This window comes from Schistocerca cancellata, chromosome 1 (genome assembly GCF_023864275.1).
Source record: "Schistocerca cancellata isolate TAMUIC-IGC-003103 chromosome 1, iqSchCanc2.1, whole genome shotgun sequence".
NCBI lineage: Eukaryota > Metazoa > Arthropoda > Insecta > Orthoptera > Acrididae > Schistocerca > Schistocerca cancellata.
This window is the reverse complement of record NC_064626.1, coordinates 652,213,925-652,222,638: the sequence shown is the minus strand read 5'-3', so window position 1 is coordinate 652,222,638 and position 8,714 is coordinate 652,213,925.

Sequence of the window (8,714 nt, the reverse complement as noted above, 5' to 3'; positions counted from 1 at the left end):
CTTTATGTTCAACCCACGTGGGGTGTACTTTGTGAGACCAGTACCACGTGTTTATACAGTTGTTTGACCCATCAGGTTAATAGTAAGACGATAGTAACCAGTTCGAGGTTTTTCTTTAGTAAATCGCGCTTCCATGTAATTTATTTTAATTATCAAAATTATTGTGGAGTTACATTCTTTGTGTAAACCAAGTTGACCACGTGAAGCATGTGGTGTAAGCATCAAATAGCCCTCAGCTATTCTTTTCGGGAAGATTTCACAGAAAGTTAGTATGAATTTAGTACACCAGTGTGTGGTAATTTCATGATGGACAGGATTGCACTACGAACATAACTTCTTTGGGTGAAAATTGAATCGGTTGGTTGTGGTTAATTTGCTCTTGCATATGTTTCAACGTTCTTCGTGTGTTATTTTATGAATGCAGTGTTGTATGCAGTCTCCCAATCTTGGCTCCATATTTGATGTGTTCCGTAAGATTACAAACTCACATTTACACAATCCTAAATAAGGCACCAGCTTAGTTATGACTCAAGTTTAATATGCTGAAATTTCAATGATCAATGTTAAAATAAATTTCCAAATATAAACTGATTTATTTATTTTTATTTAAATTCTCTTTTATATATATATCACTGGTTGTCGTATGACTATTAAAAGATTATAATTAATGTTAGTCTGGTTGGGAATTTGGTAAGCTAGACTGGATACCTGGTGAAACAGTTGCTCAGTAATGCAAGGTTAACTTCCCCAGACAGCTCACAGCTTTTAAACTGCTTTTATTGGCTATCAGCACCGCTTACACCACAAATTAATGCAACAACGTTACAACCCAAATCAAGCATTATTGATTAAACGTCACTGCCAGAACCCAAAAATCCTTTAAAAATCTTGATTTTTGCTGTCAAATTGATAATCGAGTTAGACATACTTCCCAATATATGAGTGCTTAACGATTTCAATTTCTTCCAGAAGGTCAAGTCTCCTCCCTTTGGGAGCGCGGTGTAAAATCATTAAGTGACCAAGCGTGAGTGGCTGGTGGACACTAGATTTGAGGTGTCCATCTGATGTGGAATTACAGTTTACATGCCTCCTCTTTATGAGCAAATGTTCTTGAAATCCAGTTTTTAAGGTCCTTTCCGTTAGACCCAAGCTTATGTACTCCAAAAGCGGCAAACATATATTTACAGGATCGCTCATTATGAATTAGGTTTCACCTTATTTGTACGGAAAGCTAGTTTTCATTTGCTTTATGACAGCATCTTTCGAATTTAATACATTAAATGTATTCGCAGTTCCGAATGTGGACAACCATCGAGTTGCGAATGTGGTCAACCATCAGCTGGACAACGAAAATTTGTGCCGGACCGGGACTCTAACCCGGGTTTCCCGCATATCACGAGCGGTCGCCTTACCATTTGGCTACCCGTGCACGACTCACGACCAGCCTCAAACTTCTATATGTCGCCAAAGACGTGTCTGCAACGTCTACTCGCATATCCATTATGTATATTCCCGTACAGGGGAGACATTGCTCTTGAAAGTCGCTTGCGCGGTGTTGGTGGATAAAGGCGATCTTGGAAGTGCCTGTATTTTTCTGAATTACGATGCAGAGTGACTTCGGACATGAGCCAAGGTGGAAAACTTCAAACTATACTTTGTCTAATAAGTCAGACGAGGTGAATTCGGTTCGTCTTCGATGATCTTTTCATCGTAAGAAAAAGAGTTCATTTTTGATGTTCCGAAAATGGTGTACGAGCTTTGAGATTATTTCTTCAACACAACATAGAAGTTTGTGGATGTGATTTTTGTGCCGGTCGTGGAAGTCATTTCGTCTTACATAAACAAATTCTCGTAGAATAAACCGTAACAAGCTATAAGAAGCTAGAAGGAAGCGGGAATTTAGGTATTTATGTCTTTATTCCACAATAGGTAGTTAATTTCTTCCACATCCCAGTACAAACGCTTTCCGAACACATCCAGCTAACATGTGAAAGTATGTTACTGACAGAAAAGCCTTTGTACCCATGTCTTGAAGATGGTCATCGTAGATCGAAATTACTTACATTTTGTGTAAAATTGTGGTTCGTAAGTGGAATAAAGACTTTAACAAGTTTGTTTGTGTGGCCATCCTCCGCAGCAAGCATATAAATACTTGTTTTGCAAATCAAACTGCCTTTTCCTGCTGCTAGTTCCCGCTAGACTTAAACGCTTTTCTGGATCATTGTGAACTTTGCTGCGACTATATTACAGTTTGAGAAAGTACGTGTTTACCACCTCATCGATATCGCTGTCATTACAGATGGAGCTCTAAACCATACAATGTTGCAGGAAGGGAAATGGATAACATAATTCAGAACTAATAGCAAAAATGTACGCTGGTGAGCCAAAACATTTTGATCGCCTGCTTAATAGCGTGTTTATCCATCTTTGGACAAGAATTCAGCAGCGATTCTCCGTGGCGTGGATTCCACAAGTACCCCGTAGCTTTCCAGAGGTATGTGGCGGCAAATGTCCACGCGTAGGTCGCGTAATTTCTGCAGATTAGGGGCCGGAGGTTTTCTGGCGCGGAGCTGGCGGGCTGTAGCATCCTAGACGTGCTCCTTCAAAATCGGAAAAGGTGAATTTGGTGACCAGGATAACACGTGTTTCTTATCATGCTCCTCAAACCACTATAGCACGATTCTGGATTTTTGACATGGACCGTTATCCTGCTGGAAGATGCCACCATCGACGAGGGTGACGTCAGACATGAAAGGATGCAGGTGGTCAGCAATAATGTTCATTTGTTATAGCTGTCATGGTGTCTGCGATTACTATCATAGGTCTCATGGAAGCCGATATGAATGTCCTTATAGCACCGTACGTCTCCATCGGCCTGAGTCAGCGACGAGGTGCATGTTTCGAGAAGCCCTTCGCCTCGATGATGGTGTATCTGGGCACGACGATCGACCTGCAGTAAAAAGAAATAGGATTCATTTGACGGGCGATGCGTTTCTATTGATTAACCGTCCAGTTTCGATGATTTTGCGCCAACTAAAATCGTAACTGACGCTACCGATGGTCAGCATGGCGCTCCAAGTCCAGCAATGTGCGTAGAACGTATTTCTGGATTGCCGGAAGGCTTTGGACACTGTACCACACAAGCGGCTCGTAGTGAAATTGCGTGCTTATGGAATATCGTCTCAGTTATGTGACTTTATTTGCGATTTCTTGTCAGAGAGATCACAGTTCATAGTAACTGGCGGAAAGTCATCGAGTAAAACAGGGTTGATTTTTGGCGTTCCCCAAGGTAGTGTTATAGGCCCTTTGCTGTTCCTTATCTATATAAACGATTTGGGAGACAATCTGAGCAGCCATCTTTCGTTGTTTGCAGACGACGCTGTCGTTTATCGACTAATAAAGTCATCAGAAGATCAAAACAAACTGCAAAACGATTTAGAAAAGATATCTGAATGGTGCGAAAAGTGGCAGTTGATCCTAAATAACGAAAAGTGTGAGGTCATCCACACGAGTGTTAAAAGGAACTCGTTAAACTTCGATCACACGATGTCGTTGAGTAGTTTCTCTCGGATTTTGTAAGTGTCCTAGAAGCATAGGCTATAACCTTCTCTTTTCAATCCAAAATTTGCAGCAGAACAGCACCGATCCCATACCCAATGGCATCTCTGTGTAGTTCTGTGCGTGCTCTCTCATCATACAGACCAAGTACAGGGTCAGTCGTCAGAGCTTTTCGCAGCACGTCGAAAGTATCTTGTTGAGCACCACTCCAGATAAATTTAGCATCGGCTTTAACAACTCTTGGAGTGGCCTGGCTCTGATACAAAAGTCTTTGATAAAACGACGGCAATAAGCACATAATCCGAGGAAGCTTCTCACATATCTAATACTTTTAGGAATAGGAAATTCCGTTGTAGATCTCACCTTTTCTGGGTCTGGCCGCACACCTTCGTTTGACACAAAGTGTCCAAGTATTTTTATTTGTTTTGCTACAAAGAGACACTTTCTTGGATTAAGTTTCAGTCCACCTTGTTGGAGACACTTAAGAACGGCCCTCAGACTTTTTATATGTTCATCAGATGTCTCTGACAACACTATAATGTCATCTAAATAACAAAGACACATCGTCCACTTCAGGTGCCTTAGAAGATTATCCATTATCCGTTCAAAAGTTGCTGGTGCATTACACAAACCAAACGGCATTACCTCAAACTCATACAGGCCCTTATGTAGTTTTCTCACGATCAGCCTCATCTACTTCGATTTGCCAGTATCCCGAGAACATGTCCACGGTTGAGAAAAACTTAGCCCCCTTCAGACAATCTAGTGTATCGTCAATTCGTGGATGAGGGTAAACGTCCTTTTTAGTTATCTTATTAAGCTTCCTGTAATGAACACAAAAACGCCAACTGCCATCCTTCTTCCTGACAAGGACCACTGGTGACGACCATGGGCTCTGCGAAGGCTGAATGATGTCATTCCTCATCTTTTTTTTCTACCTCGTCGCGAATTATTCGACGTTCCGTTGCTGACACACGGTATGCTCTCTGGTTTATTGGTTTATGGTCTCCAGTGCTAAACCGGTGCTTCACCGTCGATTTGTCTAATTTGCTCTTCACCTGTGGATTGAAGCATTCAGAGAACTCTTGATGAATGACAAGTAGCTTCTTCTGTTGTTCCTTAGTGAGATCTGATGATAGTCGAGCTAGAAGATCTTGTCTCGTAGTGATAGCGCTAATTTCGCCCACAGAATTGGCATGGGAGGTTTCTATGACGCTCAGCTGTTCTTCAGTTAACGGCTCAGCGTTTGCTACGCACATGCGTCTTCGAAGGATCTGCGGTTCTTGGTGGCAGTTAACTGTCCACAATTCACCGACTCCGTTCTTAAATGAGGTGACATAGGCTGGGATGACCATTCTTCAGGGGTATGCTTCTCTCACATTCCACTACCATATCCATGGGTTTATGCAGGGCATGACACGTGACAGTTACCTTTCTAGCGCTGACTGCAGGAATGAGCACTTCATCCAGCACACATAGTCTCCACAACTCGGATGCGCATCTTCCTTTCCACAGTGTCTCATCTCGTCTAGCATGATCTTCGAGCGACCACAATCTATAACTGCCTGAGAAACTTTCAAAAAGTCCCATCCGAGAATGACGTCATGACTACACTTTTGTAAAACGATGAATTCTAAGGGCTGTGTATGGTCACTTGTGCCTACACGAATGGTACATCTTCCTGTAGGTTTTTCATATTTCCCATTAGCCACCTTCCGCAGGGATGTTTTGCTGTCGACGAATACGATATTCTGCAACTGGCGACGGTACTTCTCCGAAATGACTGAATATGATGCTCCAGAGTCAACAAGAGCTTGGGTTGGTCGGCCATCCATGAGAATATCGACGAAGTTTCCTATCATTTTTGTAGTGATCGACGGCGGAGGATTTTTCTCTTCGGCGGCCTCATCTCCAAGGAAGGTCGTACCCTTTAGTTTTCCAGGTCGCGGCGGCTAGATGATCGGCTGGAGCTTCTAAACGGCAATGGAGACCTTTATCGGCGGGTTGGGGAGCGTCCTCTCCAGCGGCAAGCTTGCGGCGATGGTGACCTACGTCGTCCTGCACCCACAACTTCTTGTTCATCTTCGTCGTCCTGGAGTTGACGTCGGCTAAGATCGATCTGCTATCTTCTGGCGCGGGCGTCATTAAATATCCGCCGCCTGTCTCGACAATAGCACACCACATGTCCCTGTCGTCCAGAGTGGAAACATACTGGTTGGTTATCCTGGGTCCTCCAGACGTCAGTCTTCCTTTGTGCCCAAACAGGCTCCTCATGCAGCAATGTAGGACCGTAACTCCGCGTGGGTCTCGACTTTTTCACTGTTTTGAAGGGAAATGAAGGACGAGAGAATGGGTTCAATGTCTGTTCCACTTTCTCCCTTATGACCTCTTGAAGTGTTTCGGTTTTTTGCTCGCCGTGCAATCCAAGTGCCTTCTGAACTTCGTCTCTCAGTATCTGACGAAGAACACTTGTGAAATCAGTTGCTTCCTCCATCACAGACATCGATACGACGTTTGGAAGCCGTTCATACTTCTTGCGTGTAATTCTTTTTTGAAGTCTTCTGCTATCGAAACGTCCTTCAGGAGTAGGGCTTGATACATCCTCAGCAACTCCCTTCATGAGATGTGCAACCTTATCTTCCTCCTTCATTCTAGGATCCACTATTTTACACAGCTCCAAGACGTCTTGAATGTAGGATGCTGTCGTTTCTCCTGGACGCTGCGCCCTGCGCTTTAATATATCTTCAGCCTTGCACTTCTGTCGTTGTGTGTCGCCGAAATACTTGCACAGTTCCGCTTAGAATATTTCCCAGCTTGTGAACTTCTCCTCATTGTTCTCATACCAGTGCTTGGCAGTGCCCTCCAAGAAGAAAAATACGTTAGCCAAACACACAGTCACATACCATTTGTTAAATTTGACTATACGCTCATATGCCTTCAGCCACTTGTATGGATCTTGGCCATCGCCACCAGAGAACGCGGAAGGATGTCTTATGTGGTGGCACGCAGTTGCTGTCATTGTAACGTCCTCTCCTTCTTCTGCCTCCGATAGATTGCGATCTGTTGAATATGGCTCGAACTCGGGTTTCTCCCCACGTAAGCGGCGGCTCTGTCTTCCAGTACCCAGTGCCTCCACCAGAATAATGTCACGTAGATGAAGGCGTAATTAGATGAAGACGAACACTAACTTAGCTTAACGAAAGTTTATTCAGCACTTGCACATACAAGAGCGCGGAACGAACTGCCTCCGGCCAGAACACGGCTACAGATCATTCCAGTACAATGATTCTTGACATTTGTGGATACTTCTAGAATGTACTCGAACCGAATATAGAAATTCAAAACTGTACAGTCCAGGTGAGTTTTGTACTCCACGACCCTCCATGCAGCTGTTTAGTATCATAACCACTACACCACGGTGCTACTCAGCTTCTTCTCTGACAATATTTATTACCGCTACGCCAGATAAGTGCGAAGCCTGATGTACCGCTACTGCCCAGGTCCGGACACCGTCTCAAGCATACTGATTTATTGACATTCTCAATTCAAAAAATATTTTCAGTACGTTTCCGCAGCTACGCCAGAACACTTCTCTGCGGTATACGCAGGGGCGGGCAAAAGTTGCACGCGGCTCACGAGCGCACAGGGCTGCACGTGTGCTGCTCGCGTGCGATCGTCGACTGGGGCAGTGGCGACAGCCGGCAGGTTGCGGCAGTGTAGTAACAGGCTAAGCTGCGGACGTTGATGCGTAGCGACCACTACGTAGTCAACGTTGTATTTCAAGAACCGGAAAATGCAGAGCGAAACAAGGAAACGGAGAAGTGGAGATTTGCTATCTTTTAAAAAGTAATGGGAGAATCATTTTTTCTTTGTGCAAAAACGTGAAAATTCAAAATGTTTAATATGTGGCAGTATTCTCGCTGGTCAGCGGAAGTTTAGTATTGAAGGCCATTATAACAAATTTCACAAGGACGAGTACAATTTATTGTCGGATTCTGAGCGGATGGGAAATTGACTGAGCTTAAGAAGAGCGATCTGACGATACTAGATGAATCTCTCGTAGTTGCTGTGGTCACGAGAGATCTGCGACTTCCTTTCGTCATGTCTCTCATGTAACTGATTTAACGTTTTATGGAGCACCGTTTTCAATTTTTCAGGACGACAACAATAATAGCCCAGCGGTACGAGCTTAATATAGCGAGAGCTGGAAAACCATTTGCTGAATTAGTAAGTGTCGGTTAAGAGCAAACATCAGTGATGAAAATTTAAGTAACTGCTTGCTTTTGTCTGTATGTAGAAATTTTTTTCCACTCCACCTGTGATAATTAAATGAAACGTATCGTAGGTAATAGGTACTCTTTCAAACCACGATATATTTCAAGCACTACTACTACTAATCTTATTCCTACATTCAATAAAGCAAGCTAGGAAACAAAACGCATTGCAGAGGAAGGAGCGGACAGAGGGTATGGTGGGGAGAGGAGATAAGCGGGTGGCCAGCTTGCCCCTGTGTGCTCGCAGAACACCTGTTAACTGCACGCGTGCAAGTGCACCGCACACGTGCAGGATTCCTGCCCGCCCCTGGCGGTATAGTATGTCACCGTACTCCTCTCCAACTTTAGCTAAAAATTGGTGGAACTGTCGAAGTGTCGAACCATGGGATCTCAAATAATTAACTATCCGACTAATCATTTGCATGAAATCCCATAATTTTGCTGATTTTCACAAGGTATCTCTTAGTGCAAAATTCAGTGAATGCTATGTAATGATTCTCCTGTGCGCTGCGCTGCAAGTTCTTTCTAAGCAGTCCAACAAATCCCATTTGCTCCGCTTTCATTGCAGGTGCTCCGTCTGTTGTGACTGACATCAAACGTCCCCAGTGTAAACCAACGGAACAGAAAGCTTCTTCCACGGATTTTGTGATGTCCGCGCCGTTGGTAGTGCTGTTTAAAGATATCATGTCCAAAATATACTCAGTTACGTGCAGATCAGGGACCACGCTTCGGACACAAATAACTGCGCAGTATCTGAAATGTCTGTGGACTTATAAAGTGCGATGGAAAATGCCCTGAAGTCCTGCACCTTCCTTATAACTGCCGGAAACGCAGCCAAGCAATGGCGCTTATGCGACGGTGTGCAGTCCGCTGAGAAAGTCG